The following is a 21,887-nucleotide window of genomic DNA, read 5'->3' as shown; positions in this document are numbered from 1 at the left end:
AAAGGATACATTGTTCAATAAATAGTATTAAGATAATTATTAGAACAATTGTCTATTCATTTTATTAAGTGGATTCCTATTTTATAGCATATAAAAATTAATTAAAGATGAATTAAAGTGTCACAATAAAACTAAGCATGTTAGAAGAAATAATTTTATAATTTTGGAGTGGGAAAAATCTTACTAAATCATACATAAAATCTAGAAGTCACAAAATAACTTTAGACAGATTAGGCTACGTCAAATTTAAATTTTCTCTAAAAACAAAGACAGAATAAAGAAAAGTAAAATTAAAAATAAGGAAATGAAAGGTAAAATTTATAACATGTATACAAAAGATTAATATCCATATTTTAAAAGTTTTCTATGTATCAATAAGAAACTGACAATCAGCAGAAAGCTAGATAAGGCTATGAACTGATAATAAATAAACAAATATGAATCATAAAAGTATAAAAAGATATTCAATGCAACACTCAAAGAGTCAAGTTAAAACAATCTTGTTATCTTTTTTTTCACTTATCACATTGGCGAAATGTTTTAAAAGATTAATATAAGAAATGGTGACTATTTGAAGAAACAGATATTCTCATACTTTGATAGAAAAATATGCTAAAAACAGTTTTTAAATGGCAATTTGGCACATCCTCATATCCTCTAATATACAAATTCATATGTCATTTGATTTAGCAATTTCACTTCTAAGTATCTATCCTACAGAAAGCAATTACAAAATAAGTGCATACAAAGATATATGTAATATGACATATTTTGTAATAAAAAAGAACACATTTTAATGACTGTCAATAAATGGTTAAAGTAAGGTATAGTTATATTATAAATCTCAGCCATTAAAACAAATAAAATGACTCTATAAGAACTGATATGAAAAGTCAGTAAATTGACATGTAAATTGTAAACAGCCAGGTGCAAAACAATTTACAAAGAGGATCCAAGTTTTGTCCAAGAAAGATACACATGCACACTTTTAATCACATAGAGAAAGACCTTGAAGGAATAGCAGACTTTTAATAGAGATACTTCTAGGGAAGTGAGTGAGATTTCAAGCTTGAGACTATGAAGCTTAGAAGGAAACTTTATTAACACCATATGTTTTACATATTTTTGCAAGGCATATTTATTAAATCTGTAATTTTTTAAATAATTAAAAGAAGAAAAATTTCTCACTGTTTTAATTTGTGCTTTATAAATTCTGAGTTTATCTTTCTTTCATATGTTTATTGACCATCTTTATTTCTTCTCTTCTGAACAGCCTGTTCATGTACTTTGCCCATTTTTATTCAAATTATTTTTTTTATTGAATGTACTATTTAAAATTTTTAAAGTATATTTTGCTCCATTGCATAAATGTTGCAAATGATCTTTTTTCTATTTATCATTGTATTCTGATTTCATTTATACTACTTTCATCACATATGTTTTATTTATATTTTATGTAATTAAATATATCAGTCTTTTCTTTGTATAGCTTCTGAGTTTGGAGTCATGCTTAAAAAGTTCTTTTCTACTTCAAGATTATTAAATAATTTACCAATTTAAAAATTATTTTTATTGCTTAATATTTAATATATGTTGTTATTCATCTGGAATTTATTTGGAGACAGGAATCTAGCTTTAACTTTCCTTTCCAAATATCCTTTCCCTCAATACCACTGGGTTGAAACACCACATTGCCATTTTTGTTGGCTCTTTCTGGACTCTTTATTTTTTTCCCACTGATCTCTACAGTTGTTGTACCAGTACTTTAATAATTACATTTTGTGACATGCTTTAATTATCTAGCTAGTATGACTAGACTTCCTCTCTCGTATTGCTTTTCCTGCCAGAAATTGTTTGTCCCTTCCCATTTTCAATTGTAAAAGTTTATTGAGAGATAAGATGTTACAGACTCACTTTTACCTTTCCTCTCCTCTAAATATAAGTAAATACTCTGGAAATAACTCAACAGATGATTGTAAAAGGACTCTGAAAGATGGAAAAAAGAAAGTTGACTCGCTAGGGACTTCAGGATGTGAGACACCATAGTGATTTCCCTGGGTTTTCTTTTTAGCTCCCATATATTCCATGCTGAGCACCAGGGAGGCTTACAACCCCAAACCACCAACAGGCATAGAATAGAAAAACAAACATGAAAAGCTTGTTGTCTCTGGCCAAAGGAAGGGAAAAGGTGAGCCCAGAAGAATCCTACCAGAGAAATAATCCTCTGGTCCTCGTGCTGAGCTGCGGCAGGACCAAGAGACTGATTTACCTGCTGCTGCAATAGTAGCACAGCAGACTGAACCACTCCACATCCCACACATGCTGGCAAGCCCCACTCTCTTCAGTGTCAACATCAGCAAACCCCATCCAATACCAGAATGGTGGTGGGCTCCATCTGCATCACCATCAGTAGGGTACCTATCCTATACCCAAGACAACAGATGGGCCAATCCATCCTCAGGGGAAGCATTAGCAAACCTGAACAGGACCTATCCCCTCCTTCTTACCCACCAAACAGCCCATGAGGCACTTGCAGTAATAAAGCAGGAGCCCAAATAGCAGCAGCAGAACAAGGTAGACTGTATTAGCATTGCAAGAACTCTGAAAACAAATTGTCATTGGAACTACAACTCACAAAAGTAGACCAGAACTTACATGCTAAGCCCCAAGAGGGTGACTGCTTACTAAAAATAAAAGATCTAAGTGGTATGAAGCATGTTCTAAAATAATACCCAAAATGTCCAGTGTATGAGTGGAAGTCATTCATCATACCAAGAACCAGGAAACATACAACTTTTATGAGAAATGACAATTAACTGATGCCAACTTTGAAGAGACTCAGATGCTGGAATTATCTGAAAAGGATTTTAAGCAATCATTATAAAAATGTTTCAACAAACAGTTACAGATTTTCTTGAAACACATGAGAAATACACAATTCCAACAAAGAAATAGAAGTCATAAAAAAGAACCGAATGCAGAAAATAGAATTTAAATAGACAATAATGACAAATAAAAAGTCACCAGATGAGTTTAGTAGTAGAGTGGTGATGGTAAGACAGAATCAGTGAACTTAAGGACAAATCAATAGAATTTACTTGTACAAAAAAGAAAAAATAGACAAAAAATTTAACAGAGCCTCAGAGGCTCTGTAAGATCAAAACAAAGATATTTGTATCATTAGCATCTCAGAGGTAGAAGAAAAAAACTGTGACTGAAAAAGTATTTCAAAAATATAATGGCTGAAAACTTTCAAATTTGGTGAAATGCATAAATGCACAGATTCAAGAAGCCAAGTGAGCCTAAATAAGATAAATCCAAGGAAATTCACACTAAGACACATTATAATTAAACTTCTGAAAACTAAAACAAAACAAAATCTTAAAAACAGCCAAAGAGAAATGATGCATTACCTATAGACAAACACCAATTTGAATGACAGAGGATTTCTGGTTTGAAACTATGAAGGCCAGAGGGACCTGCCACAATATATTTCAATTCTTAAAAGAAGAAAATCCAAAACCATGAATCCTGTATCTAGCAAAACTATCCTTCAGGAATGAAGAGGGAAATAAAGACATTATCAGGCAAAGGAAAACTAAGAGATATTTGTCACCAACAGACCTACCATTAAACAATGGCTAAAGGAAGCTCTTCAAACAGAAAGTGATAACAAAGGAAGGCTGGGGCTGGTTGCAGTGGGGTCACACCTATAATCCCAGCACTTTGGGAGGCCAAGGTAGGAGGATCGCTTGAGACCAGCCTAGACAATATAGCAAGACTCCAGTTCCACAAATAATAATAATAATAATAGCACTAGCTGGGAGTGGTGGCATCCATGGAATATTCATCATAATAGACTATATTCTGGGTCATAAAACAGCTATTAACAAATGTTAAGAAACTGAAATCAAATAGAGTATGTTTTCTAACCTTATGGAATAAAACTAGAAATCAGTAGCAAAACAAAAACAGAAAAACCTTTAGACACGTGGAAGTTAAACAACACTCTTTTAAATAAACCATAGGTAAATGAGAAAGTCTCAAAGGATATTTTTACAGACTAAATACAACTTAACAAAAATGAAGAAACAACATCAGAATTTGTAAGATGCAGCTAAAGTGGCAAGAGAAAAATTTATGGCACCAAAGGCTTACATTAGAAAAGAGAAATGATCGCAAGTCAGTAATTCAAGCTGCTAGCTCAAGAAACAACAAAAGGAAGAGCAAAATATACCGAAGTCAAGCAGAAGGAAAAAATTAAGATAATAGCAGAAATAAATGAATCTGAAATAGGAAAAGAAATAGAATTCATGAAATAAAAAGCTGATTATTAGTCGAAAATTTAATTGATAACTCTGTAGTTAGACTGGTAAAGATCAAAAGAAAGAAGACATAAATTACCAATATCAAACAGGAGATATTGCCACAGATTTTACAGTCATTAAAAGAATAATATGAAATATATGAACAACTTTACACTCATAAATTCAACAATTTCAAAGAAATGGTCTAATTCCCAAAAATCACAATGAAAACTCAACCAAGATGAAATAGATAATCTGAACAGTTCTACAACTATTTAGAAAAATTGAATTTATAATTACAAATCTCTCCAAAAAGAAATTTCCAGGTCCAGATTATTTCACTGGAAAATTTTGCCAAGCATTTAAAGAATTAACACCAATGCCATACAATCTCTTTTTCAAAATGGAAAAGAAGGAATCACTTTCTAACTCATTTTATGAGGCCAGTACTACCTTGATATGAAACCAAAGACAGTACAAAAGAAGAAAAAATTGATATCAATAATTCTTATGAACTGTAATACAAAAATCCTTAACAAAATATCATTAAATTGAATCTATCAATGTTTAAAAAAGAATAATAATCCATGACCAAATGAGATTTATTTCAGCTATATAAGGCTAGTTCAATATTTGAAAATCATTCAAAGCAATTCACCATATCAACAGACTAATGTAAAAAAATCACATCATCATACTGATGATTGAACAAAAAGCATATAACAAAAGCAAACACTCATTCAAGATAAAAACTCTCAGCAAAGCAGGAATAAAGGAAAGATTTCTTAACATCATACTTAATGGTGAAAGACTGAATGCTTTTCCTTTGAGATTGGAAAGGATTTCTGTTCTTATCTCTTTTACTTAACATAGTACTGAGAGGTGTAGCCAGTGCAATAAGGCAAGAAAAAGAAAGATCATACAGAATAGAAAGGGAAAAATAAAATGCCTATTTGCAGATTATATGATGGTCTGTGTAGAAAATCCCAAGGAATTTACAAGAAGAAAAAGAAGAGGAAGGAGAAGGGGCAGGGGCAGGGACAGGGGAAGAAAGAGAAGGAGAAAGAGAAGGAGAAGGAAGAAAAAGAAGAAGAAGAGGAAGAAGAGGAAGAAGAAGAAGAAGAAGGAGAAGAGGAGGAGGAGGAGGAGAAGAAGAAACAACCTAGAACTAATGAGTTCAACACAGTTGCAGGATTTAATATTAACATAAAAATTAATTGCATTTATCTATATTAAGAATGTATATGTGGAAACTGAAGTATAATAATGCAATACCATTTTCAATTGCTCCAGAGAAAGTTAAGTACTTAGTATAAATTCAACAAAATACCTACAGAATCCGTATATTGAAAATTATAAAATGTTCCTAAAAAAAAAAAAAAAAAAAACAAGACCCATATAAGTGCAGAAATTTCCCATGTTAAAGGATTGGAAGACTCAACCTAATAAAAATGTCACTTCTCCCCAAATTAAACTACATGTCTAAGAGGATTCCTATCAAAATCCTAGCAAGGTTCTGTAGATAGAGACAAACTCATTCTAAAGTTTATGTTGAAAGTGAAAGTCCCAAGGATCTCTAAAACTTTTGACAAATAACCCTGAAGTGGGAGGAATAACTCTACTTAGTGTATTGCTTATTATAAAGCTCCCACGCAACTTACTATAAAACAGTAGTCAAATACTCAAGAGAGTGTGGTATTGTCAGAGAAATAGGCATATCAATGGAAGAGAATGGAGAACCCAGAGATAATGTCACACAAATATGCCCAGTTGATTTCTTGACAAAGCTGAAAAACCAATCCAAAGAAAGAAGGGGAGCCTTTTAAACAACTGGTGCTTGAGAAATCGGACATACAGAGACAAAAAAAAAAAATTAAATTTGACTTAAACTTGACGTATTACATACAAATTAATTCAAAATAGATTAAATACCTAAACATGAAGTATAAAACTATAAATCTTTTAGGAAAAAATATAAAATATTTGTGAACTGGGGCTAGATAAAAAGTTCTTTCGCTTTGCACTAAAAGCACAATCCATTAAAGGAAAAATTGATACATTGGACTTTCTGAAAATTAAATACTCTTGTTCTGTGAAAGACCCTTTCAAGAAGATAGAATAAAAAATTACAGGGTGGGAGAGAATATTTGCTAAACATACATCTAATAAAGGACTTATATCTAGAATATATAAAGAACTCACAACACTCAACAGTGAAAAACAACAACAAAACAAAACAATCCAATTAGATAATAGTGGGGTTATTTGTGTTTTGGCTTGTTTGTTTAAGTTCCTTAGAGATTCTGGATATTAGACCTTTGTCAGATGCATAATTTGAAAATATTTTCTCCCAATCTATAAGTTGTCTGTCTACTATGTTGCTAGTTTCTTTTGTTGTGCAGAAGCTCTTTAGTTTAATTAGGTCCAACTTGTCAATTTTTCTTTTTGTTACAATTGCTTTTGGGGACTTAGCTAAAAATTCTTTGCCAAGACTGATTTTCTAGGTTTTCTTCTAGGACTTTTATAGTTTGAGGTCTTATATTTAAATCTTTAATTCATCTTGAGTGAATTTTTGTATATGGTAAAAGGCAGGGGTACAGTTTCACTCTTCTGCATATAGCTAGCCAGCTATCCCATTTATTGGGGCAAAAGGCATAAATAGACATTTGACTGAAGATGAAATACAGATGACAACATGAAAAGATGGTCAGCATCATTGCCCATTAGGCAAACACAAATTAAAACCACAATGAGGTATCACTATCCATCTATCAGAATGACTAAAATAAAAAATAGTGATAACACCAAATTCTGGCAAAAATGCAGAAACTCTATTATTCATATTTTGCTGGTGGTAACATAAAATATTATGGCCATTCTGTATAAATATTAATAGTCTGACAGTTTCTTTTAAAACTAAAAACTTAACATAAAACCCAGATATCATATTTTCAGGCATTTATCCTAAATAAATGAAAATGTATGTTCATGCAAAAACTTGTACATGAATGTTCATAACATCCTTATTTGTAACAGCCAAATACTAGAAACTACCCAAATGTCCTCCAATGGATAAATGAGTGAATGCTTAAGCAAACTGTAGTAAATCCACATTATGCAATTCAACACTGTAACAAAAAGAAAACAACTATTGATACACATAACAACTTGGATAGATCTCAAGGTTATTATGCTGAATGGAAGAAGCCATTGTAATAAGGTTACATCATGCATGATTATATAACATTCTCGAAATAAAATTATATAAATGGACAACAGATTAATAGTCTCAAAGGGTTAGGGATGGGACCATGGCTTTAAAAGGGAAGTATAAAGAAACCTTGCAGTGATGATATAGTTAGTGATATTTTGATTGTGGCAATAGTTTCATGAAGCTAATATGATAAAAACTGTATACAATCACACACACACACACATGTACACACGCACAATGTGTACATGGATAGCTGATAAAATCTGATAAGGTCTGTGGATTGTACCAATGTCAATTACCTGGTTTTGATATTGTACTATAGTTATATAAATGTTAACAGTGGGGAAGGCTGGGTGAAGGGGGCACTCATAGACTCATGAATCTATAAATATTTCGTAATGTTTTTAAAAACTATACAAGCCAGCTATTCTTTAATAGCCAGAGTGTTTGCATGATTCTTTGTTTACAAAATCCACAACTAGACCAATCATAAATTTAATGAGACCGATCTGTCAAACATCAATTCATATATTAAAATTACACAAGGCCGGGCGCGGTGGCTCACGCCTGTAATCCCAGCACTTTGGGAGGCTGAGGCGGGCGGATCACGAGGTCAGGAAATCGAGACCATCCTGGCTAACATGGCGAAACCCCGTCTCTACTAAAAATACAAAAAATTAGCGGGGCGCGGTGGTGGGCACCTGTAGTCCCAGCTACTCAAGAGGCTGAGGCAGGAGAATGGTGTGAACCCGGGAGGTGGAGCTTGCAGTAAGCCAAGATAGCGCCACTGCAGTCGGGCCTAGGCAACAGAGAGAGACTCCGTCTCAAAAAAATTTAAAAAAAAATTACACAGATTAAAATTTTGTATTCTCAAGGTATGAATAAAGCAAGGGAATAATCACATTTTGCTCTCAAAAGTGATTTTATCCTTCACCCTGACCTACCAAAGTGGTGGCATCTATCTGTATACTGGTAAACCTAAAATTTTTGGAGTACCTTGGGCTTTGGATCCCTTAGAAGTCATCTAACTTCGGTTTCTTCTTAAATACAGCTTAAAAAATAGGAATAAATAGTTATAATATATTGAGCACTGAACTATTCAACTACCTGCTACACACTGGAAGGTAAGAAGAGGTCTCACAAGAAATGAGAAAACATGGTCCCAGTTCATATTGTTTTAGATACAGAGGATGGGACGCACAGGTGTGTTTTTAAGCCTTTGGAAATGCATTTAGGGGCAAAAAGGGGAAAAAAATGACAGTAGAAGACATTCAGAATGTGAATATTCAGTGTGATATAAGTACTTATTGAACACTTATCTCAGGCACCTGTAGTGTGACTGACTGACTGAAGCTCTGGGTTTGCCAGGGAGCTTGTGGCTTTGGGACTTGCAACAACAGTATCATTAGTACCGCTCCAGTGCTGTCACTACTGCCACTGTTAGCTGTTGTTCATTTACATAACACAGATGTATTAGGCACTGTGCTGAGCACTCCACAAATATAATCTACAAACAGAATCGTCACGCGAAATTTGTGAGATGGCATTACTATCCAGATTTTAAAGAGGAAGAAACTGAGAAGATATGTCTAGATACTTTCCCAAGGTCAGCAACTAGAAAATGTCAGAGTTCTGATAGGAACCCGGGTCATCTGACTTCAAAATTCATACCTTTAACCAATAGTCTATGTGTCTTCACCAAAGCCTGTTTAAAATCCTCCTCTTTGCTACTCTTTTTTCATGGCTTCAGGTGCTTTCCACCAGGCCTCAAGTGGCACCTCTGGGCAGTTCCCTGATTTCATATTGACTCTGCTCTACCTCCTTTTCCTAACAAATTCCATGTGGAGGATGGGGCACAGCCAATATAGCAGGCAAGGCAGATCTTCAGCAGAGCCTTGTATGAGGAGAGTTGGGTGAGTAGGTATGGAGGCAGATGATGAGAGAAGAATGTATGTGTGAGTGTGAGAGATGCTTTTTCCCTGATTTTATTATAATGGCAAAACGAGTTAGTAAATGAGTCTCTTTCTCCAGCCTTTTTAACCAAAACATTTGCGTAAGTGGTATAAGGCCAGGAAATATGCAAGGACAAAGAACTACCTGGTTGGATTATTCTATGTCTGACACCACCTCAGGGGCTTGATCTCAGCTGGCTTCAGAGTAATCAACGTTACCACCTTGTTCCCTTTATCTAATGCTGCGTAAAAACCACCCCCAAACTTAATTAATACAAATGGTTATTATCTCTCAGTGTTCTGTGGGCTGAGTGGGCTGAGCTGAGTGGTTCTCATTCAGGGTCTCTCATATAGTTGTAGTCAGAGAGTTGTGGGGTCTGGAGTCATTTAAAAGTTTCTTTCCTTACATGTCTGAAGCCTAAGTTTGAATGGCTGGAAAATCTGAGGACTGGTTGGGATTCAATCCTTGTAGCCTCTCCGTGTGGCCAGCTTGGACCTTCTCACAGTATGCTGGTCTCAGAGTAATTGACAGTCATGGGCTTGGGCCAGCTTGTATTGGCTTATAAGAGCTGATTCTGCATATCTCCTCCCAAACCTGTGTTCAGTGCTATCATTTTGGAAGCCATAGTGGGAGTATTCACACCATGAAAGTTGGCAAACACTGCAAATCAGGGAACTTTTTTTTTCTCCAGAGAGCCAGTTTACTAGCACATGACTCTACATGGTAGTTGGCTTTTCCCAGAGTGACTGAGACAAGAAACCCAGGAGGAAGATGTAAACCTTCATAGAACCTAGCTGTGGTTGTCCCAGAATGTTGCCGCCTTCTCATTCTATTGGTCAACCAAGTCCCTAAGGCTAGCCTTTATTTAAGAGGTGGAGAATTAGCATTAATCTCTTGTGGGAAGGGTAGCAAAGAATTTGTATAGTCTAGGAGCTGGCACAGAGTAGGCACTCAATAAATGCTTGATTAATGAATGAGTGTGTAGTCATTTTAAACACTAATCTGCACGTCCTTAAGCCATTCTAAATGCACAAGTCCTTTTTGAAAGTTTTACATCAACCAACGATTTTTAAATCTCTGAGTAGCCTAACCCTAAAACTGCCTGATATAGATCTATTTACACTGTGTCCGCAGGTATTCGCAGACCTGTTTACTCAGGCCTTTCCTGGTTATGTACTCAATTGGTATTACTACACACATTGCAATCACAGATTGCTTGTTTTATAGATGTTTATACATGTGCTGTTTAGGTTGACTTTATTTCCCTAAGTAAACTGCAAGTTTCTTAAGAGAGTTCTCATGTATTTCTTTGCCACTCCTTCTTCCTACCATGCATACTACGGATAGTTTTAAACACATACACATGAATACTGACAAGATAGGTGGTAGTTAGAGATTATAACGCTTAAAAGTGAAGGAAAGAAGGAGAGGTACTAAAATTTCTTAATTGCTATGTTTTAGAGCCTTCCATAAATGTTCTCATTTAACTCTTCTATTTACCTAATGAAGCAGGTATTATTTCCATTTCACAGTTGAGGGAAATGAGCGTCGTGAAGGTTTAGACATTTGGTCCAAGTCATACTGGGAGGTGGAGAAACTGGGATTCAAATGAAGACCCACATGGTTCTAAGGTCTGAGGCTTACGCATTCTTCAGGCTGCCTTCCCACTGCTCTCTATATTCCCCATCCTCTCACACTCTAGCCTCTCTCCTTCAAGCACCTACAAGAGTCATAAAATGCTAATGCTTCTGAACTCCAAATAGAGTAATAAGCATTTCAAGTTCTACTCTGGTAAAAATGTCCTTAGAAAGCTTGGTAAAACAAGAAGCTTGAATGTCTTATACTAGGAGTGAAGTGAGCCTGGTAGCAGGGGGGACCAGCTGAGAGGATACTGCAGTAACTCAGATAAAGTGTGTTGATGGGTTAGACCAAGGTAGTAGTGGTAGGGTAGAGAGATGTAAACAATTTGGAGAGATATTAAGAAGACTGACTCAACAGACTGGTGATTGATTGGATTGTGCAGGTGCTGATCAATTATTTTAGAACCATCATTCTGGCTGCTGCTGGGAGGTAAGACTGGAAAGAGGAGGCCCAGATGTGAGGTTTCTGTATTCCTAGAAGAAAATAAGGGCTTTAAACTAGGGTAATATCTGCAGAGGTGGGGAGAAGTGGATGGATTTGAGAGATAATATGGAGTTTGAATCTGCTGAATGTGTTCCCAAATCAGATGTGAAAATGTGAGGAAGTTTGGAGGGGTGTTTAGGGTGAAATCCAGAAATCTACCACCAGGAACTTTTTACTGACCTAGGGGACACAGAATGGGGAGCAGATTTCAGGTGAGGATGAATTCTGGATATGGTCTAATCTGAGGTGAATGTATAACTAGGCACTGGCAGCCAGTACGCAATTGCATTTAAAACAAGGCAAATATCTCTTATCTAAATGAGAGTCTTTGCTCCCTGTATGGGTTATAGATGATTGTGTCAAATACTATATGTGGCAGGGTTCTGTGCCAAGAAATAAAGGGCTCTGCAATTCTCAACGTTTTCATTTGACAGTGGTTCAACTCTCTTTCCAAAAGCCATTTATCATCCTGCAGGCACCTCTGTCATAAACAAGATGTCTTTATTGAGCCTTCCAAAGCTAATAAGAGCTATATGATTCAATCAGTGACAGAGACTCACATAACTCATAGAAAGTGTTGCAGGGAGATTTTAGTGGTCTCTTGGAGCACAGGGTCTGCCTTCACACACACACACACACACACACACACACACAGATCTCATGTGCATTTTCTTGGAAGAACTCATAGGGTCAGGCACTAAGATGTGTTTGTACACTTCTGCCCGACATGCAGCAGCACAGCCATTGTTTGAACGAGGTACCTGCATGTCAGAACAGGGATCCTGGGCCCCTTTGTTTCCTGCTACACTCCTGAGAAAGAAGGGAAGCATTCACACCAGCTAAACAGCAAATCAAGGCTCTCCAGAGAGCTGCTTTTCCACACATCTTTTATAAGGATCAACCCTCTAAGGGTCTACCCAGTCAGCAGGAAGGCAAAGGGAGTATGGATGGCTCTAGCCCAAAAGAGTCCACTTATAGCTGCTTCACTAACATGCTCATTATACAACTCTTAGAATAGGCACCTAACACCAAGCCCCAATTAGATTCCCATGCCCCCTGTGGGAGCCCACCACTGCAGCTCAAAGCTGACTTTGCCTAGCCATGGTCTGCCACCCCACCAGGTGGGGACCAGCTGCCATGGAAACAGCCACTCTCCCCACCCAATGGAGTATTTCTTGATCTAACTCCAACTCTGCCCATAGATGCCTTCCAAAGTCCCCCCTTCATGTCAAGGTTCCCTAGAGTGAAATCCACTAAATAAGAATTTTCTTACCTGTGAGAAGTCCTGGTGACCGGCAGTGGAAAAAATACTAAGTTCTAACAGAAGTGACAGGGACTCACAGAGCAAATGTGTTCGTTTAAAAGAAGAAAGGTGACTTCATCCCTGGTGCCGTGGAGTTTAAAAAGAGCAACGAGTGCTGCCTGGCTGAGCCAACTCCGCTTCATCAGTGATGACTCCATCCAAATTATGCAGCCATTGCCCAGACATGCTCAGCCTTCAGAAGGTAAATTGCTGGAATCTGACTAACCCTGTTGTTTTCAAAGAACTTCAGAAAATCCTAAGGCACCAATTGCCTTAACTGGCACCAGGGAAAGAAAAATTATGCACTTATTTCCTTGAGTCATGTCATTATCTCCCCCAACTCCAACTCTGAAAAACAGCACTCTAGGGAAGGAAAACAGATATTTAGACTTTCTGAGAGGTGAAAATTATTGGGGAAGTGGAGGCAGGGAGGAAGAAGCAGCGAAGGTATTTCAACCAGAAGGAGGGGTCATAAGAAGCTGGAAATGACCATCTTGCTAAGAAATTTTCAGAGCTATGAATTTGTAAGCAAAGGCGACAAACAGGTGACTGGACTTTGCAAAGGGAAAAATATTCAGTTAAGAAAAGAGGTTAGTTGCTATAGGAAAAAGTGTGACAGCCTTTCTCAAAAATGCAACCAATTTTTATTTTCTTTTTGTTGTATATAATGCCACTCATTCAATATGGGGTCATTTGTAATATTAACATATCAGTTCAAATCATGCCTGCATTCTAAACAGAAGGATTTGGGGAAAGAGACAGGATTTTTTTTTTTCTGTATATTAAAGGTGAGGCTGGAGGAATTGGATTTGAACATGGGATTCAAGGTCATTTCAAGCTACCCAGTGGGCCAGTCACCTACTCTTGATGCCAAGTCCTTGGTCTAAACTTTGGACGAGAGTTCTGGCTGGGGTGCTAGGGAAAGGAATGGTAATGAGTGTGATCTCTGTTGGAAGTGGGGCAGAGGGTTGAGCTCAGTGGCCAGCTGCCCTTTCTCCCAGGCTTCTATTTCAGGGAGTATAAGGGGACTCTGGGTCATTAGGCTTGTATCTAATTTCTTGCTGAGCTATTTTGAGGCTTTGAGATTTTCTTGTGTCAAGTTTCACTCCAGAGAGGTTAAAACAAGAAAAAATGCCCTTTCTATTTAGATAGAGGTATTCAGATCCAACATTAGAGATTTTTGAAATCACAGATTTGAGACATGTCAAAATGACTTACAAAGGGAACTTGCAAATCTTTTGTTTGGGGTGTGAATAATGATAGAAGAGGGCAGTGTTTCATCAGTGGTAAGAACAATGAAGGCAGAAGTCATTTTTATCTGGTTCGTCATAATGTCCTTGAAACCTAGCACAGAGAGTACCATACAGCAGGTGCTCAACAGAAGGAGAGCGAATGGTGTCAGTCCTTTTCCATTCCAGGTCTCTAGAATAGATCTGCTGAGAATGCTTAAAGTCACCATCTTGTTGGTGAGGTATTTGGAGAGAGCATGAGCCAGTGGGTCTTGTAGAATGCAAAAGAACTTGGTTATTTGCTCTGTCTCAGCCTCTAGGTTCATCACCAAAGTTAGAATGGAGCAAAGAAGGCCAATTGCTGGACCCAGGAGCCTCCTTTGCCCCCCAGGAGCCTCCCTTGCCTATGAGCTAGACTCTCATGTCTTTTCCTAAGGCCAAGACTCAACCCAATAGGTAATCTGCCAATTGTCTTCAATTAGTTTTTTGTTCTCAAAAGTCTTAAAATTTTCAAACTTAGAGAAAAGTCAGAAGAATTGTACAGTGAACACCTATATACTTACCACCAGGTTTCTTCAATTAACATTTTACTACATTAGTTTTATCCCATGTTGATTCTCTGCTCATTTCTCTATCCATCCAGCAACTCATTTAATTATTTTTGTTATTGTCTTTCAAAATAAGTTTCAGACATTACTTTATTCGCCCCAAATACTCAATATTATTAGCCAGAGTTCAATATTTATTTACAATTTCTTTGTTTGTATTCAGATGAAATCTGTATATAGTGCAATGAACGGATCTTAACTGTATCATTCCTGAGTTCCTCTAGACACATACACCTGTGCAATCCAAACTCCCAAAATACAGAACATAACCATCACTCTGGAAAGTTTCCTTATGTCCCTTCCCAGCAAACTCCTACCTCAACATCCCAAGAGATAACCAATCTTCTGGTGATTTTCACCATAGATTAGTTTTGCCTGTTTTAGTATTTCATATAAATGGAACCATACAATTTGTATTCTTTCATGCAAATTTTTGTGCACTCAGCATGTTTTGGGGGTTCATTCATCCATGTTGTTGCTTGTATCAGAAGTTGGTTTCTTTTCATTGCTGAATAGTATTTTACTCTATGAATATGCCAGTATTCTATTAATGGATACCTGGGCTTCCAGCTTAGGGCTATTAGGAATAAAGCTAATATGAACATTTTTGCACATATCCCTGTGAACATTTGTTTTCATATCCCTTGAGTAAATACATAAGAGTGAAATTGTTGGTTCTTAGGGTAGCTATATACAATTTTATACAAAATTGCAAGATCTTTTCCAACACTCTTATGTAATTTTCCTCTTCCACCACCAATGTATAAAAGCTTTAATTGCTTCATGTCCTCACCAACATTTAGTGTTGTCAGCCTTTAATTTTAGCCACACTGATAGATGTGGAATGGCATCTCATTGTGGTTCTAATTTGCATTTCCTTGATGACTAAAGATATTTCATGTTTTTCACGTGTCTGTTGACCGTTCACTTACTACCTTTTGTGAAGTGTCCAAATTTTTTGACCATTTAAAACATTTTAAAATTGTTTTATTATTGTTTTAGAAGTTCTTAGTATGTCATGGATACCCATACTTTTTTATTTTTTTGAGAGGGTCTCACTCTGTTGCCCAGGTAAGAGTGAAGTTGTGTGATCATGGCTTACTGCAGCCTTGACCTCCCAGGCTCAAGTGATCCTCTCACCTCAACCTCCTGAGTAGCTAGGACTACAGGTAGACACAATCACACCCAGCTAATTTTTGTATTTTTAGTAGAGGCAGGGTTTTGCTATATTGCCCAGGTTAATCTTGAGCTCCTCAACTCAAGCAATCCAGCTACCTTGGCCTCCCAAAGTGTGGAGATTATTAGCATGAGCCACCATGCCTAGCCAGATACCAATACTTTTTAAGGTAAGTTTTGCAAATATTTTCTTCTGTCCTGTGGTTTGTCTATACATTTTCTTAATGATGTTTCTATGCTTCTTTTTGTTTCTTTAAATTTTGATTATCTAATTTATAATATTTTTGCTTTTTTGGTTTTTACCTCCCTCAAAGTCATAAAGACATTTTCCTACATTTTCTTCTAGAAGTTTTTTAAATTTTAGCTTTTATATTTAGGTCTATGGTCCATCACAAATTAATTTTTGTGGATGGCATAAGTTAAAGCAAGGTTAATTTGTTTCCATATAAAATGTAGTTATTTTGACACCATTTGTTGAAGACTTCCTTTCAAAATTATGTCGCTTTGGCACCTTTGTTGAAAATAAAATAAATGTATAAGTATGTGTCTATTTCTATTTCTGGGTTCCTTATTCTTTCCATCAATCTGTTTGTTGATCTTTATACCAGTTGCAGACTCTCTCGATTACTATAGCTTTAGGGTAAGTCTTGACGTCCAACAATGTGAGTCATGTGATCTCATATCAAATTCGAGGCGGTCCTGGTGGAAGGTGATTGGCTCATGGGGGCAGATTTCCCTCTTATCTTCCCCTTGCTCTTCTCATGATAGTGAGTTAGTTCTCACAAGATCTGATTGCTTAAAAGTGTGTGGCACCTCCCCTTTTCTCTTTTTCCTGCTCCACCATGGTAAGATGTGTCTGCTTCCCCTTCACCTTCTGCCATGATTGTTAAGTGTCCTGAGGCCTCACAGCCATGCTTCTGTACAGCCTGTGGAACTGACTAAACTAAACTGCTTTTCTTTATAAAGTACCCAGTCTCAGGTAGTTCTTTATAGTGGTGTGAGAACAGATTAATACATCATCCAACTTAAATTTCTTCTTTCAAGACTTCTTTAAATATTCTAGGTTCTTAGAATCATCTTGTCAGTTTTAACCAAAAGGAATGGTAGAATTATGATTATGATTTTATTGAATCTTTAGATCAATTTGGTAATTATTGCCATCTTAACAATACTGAGTTTTTCAATCCATTAACATGATTTATCTCCCCATTGATTTATATCCTCAATTTTATTCAGCAATATTTTGTTGTTTTAGTATAGAGGTTTTGCATGTCTTTTGCTAAATTTATTCCCAGATATTTTGCTTTTGACACTAATATAAAATTATTTTTTAAATTTAACTGTCCAATTCTTTGCTGCTAATACATAAAAATGCAATTGACCTTTGTATATTAATCTGATATCCTATGACTTTGCTAAATTCACTTAATAAGTAAGTACTTGTTATGTCAATAAAATAGGAATTTCTGTGTGAATACTTATGTCGTCTAACATAGAGATAGTTTTATATTTGCTTTTTCCATTCTGAACTGTACGAATTGTATGCCTTTTGGTTTTAATTTTTTTTTGAGACAGAGTCTTGCTCTGTCACCAGGCTGGAGTGCAGTGGTGCCATCTCGGCTCATTGCAGCCTTTGCCTTCCGGTTTCAAGTGGTTCTCCTACCTCAGCCTCTCGAGTAGCTGGGACTACAGGCACATGCCACCATGCCCAGCTAAGTTTTTGTATTTTTAGTAGAGACAGTGTTTCACCATGTTGGCCAGGATGATCTCAATCTCTTGACCTCGTGATCTGCCTGCCTCAGCCTCCCAAAGCACTGAGATTATAGGCATGAGCCACCACACCTGGCAGGTTTTAATTTTTAAAATATGCTTAAGTCCTCCCGTCCATTGTTAAACGAAGTGGTGAGATTGGGCATTCCTGACTTGCTCCCAACTTTAGGGAAACAGTGTTCAATATTTTGTAATTAAACATTATGTTAGCTGAAGGTCTTTTGTAAGTGCTCTTTATCAAAGTAAGGAGGTTACCTTCTATTTCAAATATCCTGAATTTTAATCATAAAGGCATTGAATTTATTAAATGTTTTTCTGAATCTACTGAAGTGACTATATGATTTTCCTTTGTTATTCTTTAGTGTTAATAGCATACATTTCTGAATGTTAAACCCCCCTCTCATTTATGATGTTGGTAACTTGTGTTCTCTCTGCTTATTTCTTGATCAGTCTACCTAAGAATTTGTCAACTTTGTTAACTTTTCAAAGATATGTCATCCAGCTTTGTTAATTTTTTTCTGTTTTTCTTCTTGTACTTACTTTGGGTTTATTTTGCTTTTCTTTTTCTAGATTCTTAATGTAAAGTCATGGGTCTTTGGCTTTAGATGTTCTTCTTTTCTAATATATTATTTGATTTAAAGCTAAAATTTCCCCCTAAGCACTGCTTTAGCTGCATTCCACAATTTTGAAATGTATTTTATTATCTTTCCATTCAAAATATTTCCTAGCTTTCCTTGTGATTTATTTTAATCCATGGATTATTTAGAAGTATGTGGTTTAATTTAGGATTTTTCTTAATCACTTATTCATCTCTAATTTAATTCCGTGTGGCTAGAGGACATACTCTGTATGATGTCAATTATTTTAAGTTTATGGCCCAGAACATGATCTATCTTGATGAACATATCATGTATACTTAAAAGGATATGTATCCTGCAGTTGTTGGGTGCAGTATTCTATGAATATCAATCAGATCAAAGTGACTGATAGTTGTATTAGCTTTCTAGGGCTGCCATATAATTGCCACAAACTGAGTGGCTTAAAGAGTAGAAATTTATTGTCTCACTATTCTAGATGCTAGAAGTCTGAAATTGTTAGGGAAGCAGGAGCCTGGAAGAGCCAGAGTAATGCCATTTTAAAATCAACTCCATCTTAAAACTAGCAAGACACATTCCTTGTCAGTCATGACCCACGGTCCTAAGATGTTTACAGCTAAGGAAGCAGCTTGGTAATGCCTGCAAGGACAAACTCCTACAACAACAAAAGGTCCAGATGTCCCAATACCCATAAAAATATATGCTTTCAAGATAATTATAGTTATGCTTTGGTGTACTTAACACACTAAAATGTCAAGGATAGTTTTCTTTAAATCAATAGAATAATAAATTTTGTCATGTAGGCATAACTTAATTTAGTCTTTACATAGACAAAACCCCTATATTACTTTAAAAAAAGTTAAAGAAAAACTTAAAATGAAGATGGTAAGATGGTGCATTCCTCTGCTTGCTTACTAGGACGCCCTACTCTGTAACGGAGTAGCTTTCAATAAACTACCTCTTTTCACTGCACTCTGCAACTTGCCCTGAATTCCTTCCTTCCTGAGATCCAAGAGTCATTTCTTGGGTTCTGGAATCCCTTTTCTGGCAACAAAATCAGGTATCAACATAGCCATGCCCCTTTGAGATTTTGGGTAAAATTCTTCCTTACCCTTCTTAGCTTCTAGTCATGGCTGGCAATCCTTGGTATTGTTTAGCTTGCAACTTCATCATTCCAATCTCTGACTTCATCTTCACATGGCTTTCTCCCAGTGTGTCTTCACAATATCTTCCCTCCCACATCATCTTCCTTCCCACAGCCTGTGCCTGTGTCCAAATTTCCTCTTTTTATAAGAATTAATTATGGTCCCACTCTAATACCTCATTTTAACTTTGTTACCTCTGTAAAGGCCCTTCAAATAATGTCACACCCTGAAGGACTGGAGGGTTAGGACTTTAATATATCTTCTTAGGATGACATAATTTAACCCACAATAATAGTGTTGCTCAGATCTGTGTCATCACAGCGCTTTTGTTCAATTGTTCCATCAGTTGCTGCGAGTAGGATGTTCAATTCTCCATCTGTGATTGTGGCATTTTCTATTTTTCCTTTTAATTCTGTGAAGCTTTGATTCCTTTATTTTGAACCTCTGTTATTGGATACATACACATTTATTATTGTTACTTCTTCCTGATGTATTGACCTTTTTATCGTTATGCAATGTCCCTCTATTTTTGTTAATACACTCTATTTTAAAGTCTACTTTATCTGATATTAATATTGCCAATCAGCTTTCTTTTTTTTTTTTTTTTTTTGAGGTGGAGTCTCCTCTGTCACCTGGGCTGGGGTGTGCAGTGGCACAATCTCAGCTCACTGCAACCTCTACCTCCCGGTTCAAGCGATTCTCTTGCCTCAGCCTCCTGAGTAGCTGGGATGACAGGCACTCAACACCATGCCCTGCTAAGCCAATCAGCTTTCTTATGCTTACTATACATGCAGTATTATTTTTTCATCCATTTACTTTCAAACTATTGGTGGTTTTATGTTCAAAATGGATTTCTTGCAGACAGCATATAATTGAGTCGGTGTGTTTTTAAAAAATTTCATTTTAAGAATATTTTATTTTCATTTGGTATGTTTAATTAATTATCATTTAATGTGATTATCGACATGGTTGGATTGAGGTCCGAGATTTGGTTAGACTTAAATCCAACTTTACTATTTGTTTTCTGCTTGCTTCTTTGGCTTTTTATCCCTCTGTTTTTCCCTTTGGGTTTCTTTTGGATTAAGTATATTTTAAAATTCCATTTTAACTTATCTACAGGCTTTTAAGGTATACCTCTTTGCATTACATCTTTAGTGATTGCTTTTAAGATTAAATATGTATATGTATATATATTTTCTACTTTTCACAGTTTACTTGGGGTTAATATTGTACACTTCACATAAATATGTAGAAATCTTGCAACCATTTTGGTTCATTGAGTGCCCCCTCCTCATCCTTTATGCTATTGTTATCATATATACTTCTTTACATGTGCTATAAACTACACAATATAATGTCATATTTGTTCTTGAAATAATCGTATTTTAGCTAACTAAGCAGAATAATAGCACTTCATAGTTACACATATTTACCATTTAATGTATTTTACTCTTTCCTGAGTAATCGAGTCTCTATTGGGTTTTGTTTTACATTACCCTGCATTCCATGCCACGCAAGTAAAAAATTGTTCTAAAGGTGTCTTATCTAATTTTTATTTATCAAGGACATTTTCACTGGATATAAAATTTTGGTTGATAGATTCTTTTTCTTTCAGTGCTTTAAAAATGTTGATCCACTGCCTTCTGGGCTCCATTGTTTCTGATGAGATATCAATGGTTATGAAATAATTGTTAGTGGATTTTGAAATGATTCAGGCAATGTCATTTTCTCTGACTGTTTTCATTATTTTCTTTTTGTGATTTATTTGCAGCAGTTTGACTATGACATGCCTAGGTGTTTTTATTTTTGTTTTATTTTTGATATTAGTCTTTCTTGATGTTTCTTGAGGTTTCAGAATCTGCACATATATGTCTTTTACCAAATGTGTGAACTTTTCACCCATTATTTACTTAAATTTAGTTTCTGGATCATTCTCTCTCCTCTCCTTTTGGAACTTCAATTATATGCATATTAGACCTTTTGGTATTGCTACAAAGATCCCTAAGTTTTTGCACATTTATTAATATTAAATCTCTGTTTCTCCATCTGGATCATTATTGCTGACCTATACAGATCATTTGTGCTGATCTATCTTCTAGTCCACTGACTCTTTATTCTTTCATCTCCCTTGTGTCGTCAAAAGCATCCACTGAGTTATTATTTTAGATATTGTCTTTTTTAGTTCTCATATTCTCATTGGTTCTTTTTCATAGTTTCTATATCTCTGCTAAGATTTTCTATATTCTCTATTTCTATATTCATTGTGAACATATTTTCTTTTATGTACTTGAGCATGGTTACAATGACTTTTTAAGAATTCTTGTCTGCTAATTCCAGCTTCTAGGTCATCTTGGAGTTGGTCCCTGTCGATTGTTCTTTCTCCTTAAACAAGTCATGTTTTCCTGTTTTGTTTTATGTTGGATAATTTTGGAGCGTATCCTTGTTATAATGAATGATATGTT

The 21,887-nt window shown here is 35.9% G+C and overlaps 1 protein-coding gene across 3 annotated transcripts in view; it reads right to left on the bottom strand.

Annotated features, from left to right (window-relative positions):
• AMOTL1 (angiomotin like 1) overlaps window positions 1-12,980 on the bottom strand; it is a 172,765-nt gene extending 159,785 nt beyond the window's left edge. For all 3 annotated transcript variants that reach the window (XM_050758886.1, XM_050758889.1, XM_050758891.1), the window contains exon 1: window positions 12,872-12,980. The gene's annotated coding sequence lies outside the window, so the exon portion shown is untranslated. The remainder of the gene's footprint in view (window positions 1-12,871) is intronic.
• Between the last annotated feature and the right edge of the window lie 8,907 nt (window positions 12,981-21,887).

The sequence above is a fragment of the Macaca thibetana genome, chromosome 14, assembly GCF_024542745.1.
Source record: "Macaca thibetana thibetana isolate TM-01 chromosome 14, ASM2454274v1, whole genome shotgun sequence".
Lineage (NCBI taxonomy): Eukaryota > Metazoa > Chordata > Mammalia > Primates > Cercopithecidae > Macaca > Macaca thibetana.
This window is presented reverse-complemented; position numbering and strand designations above follow the sequence as displayed.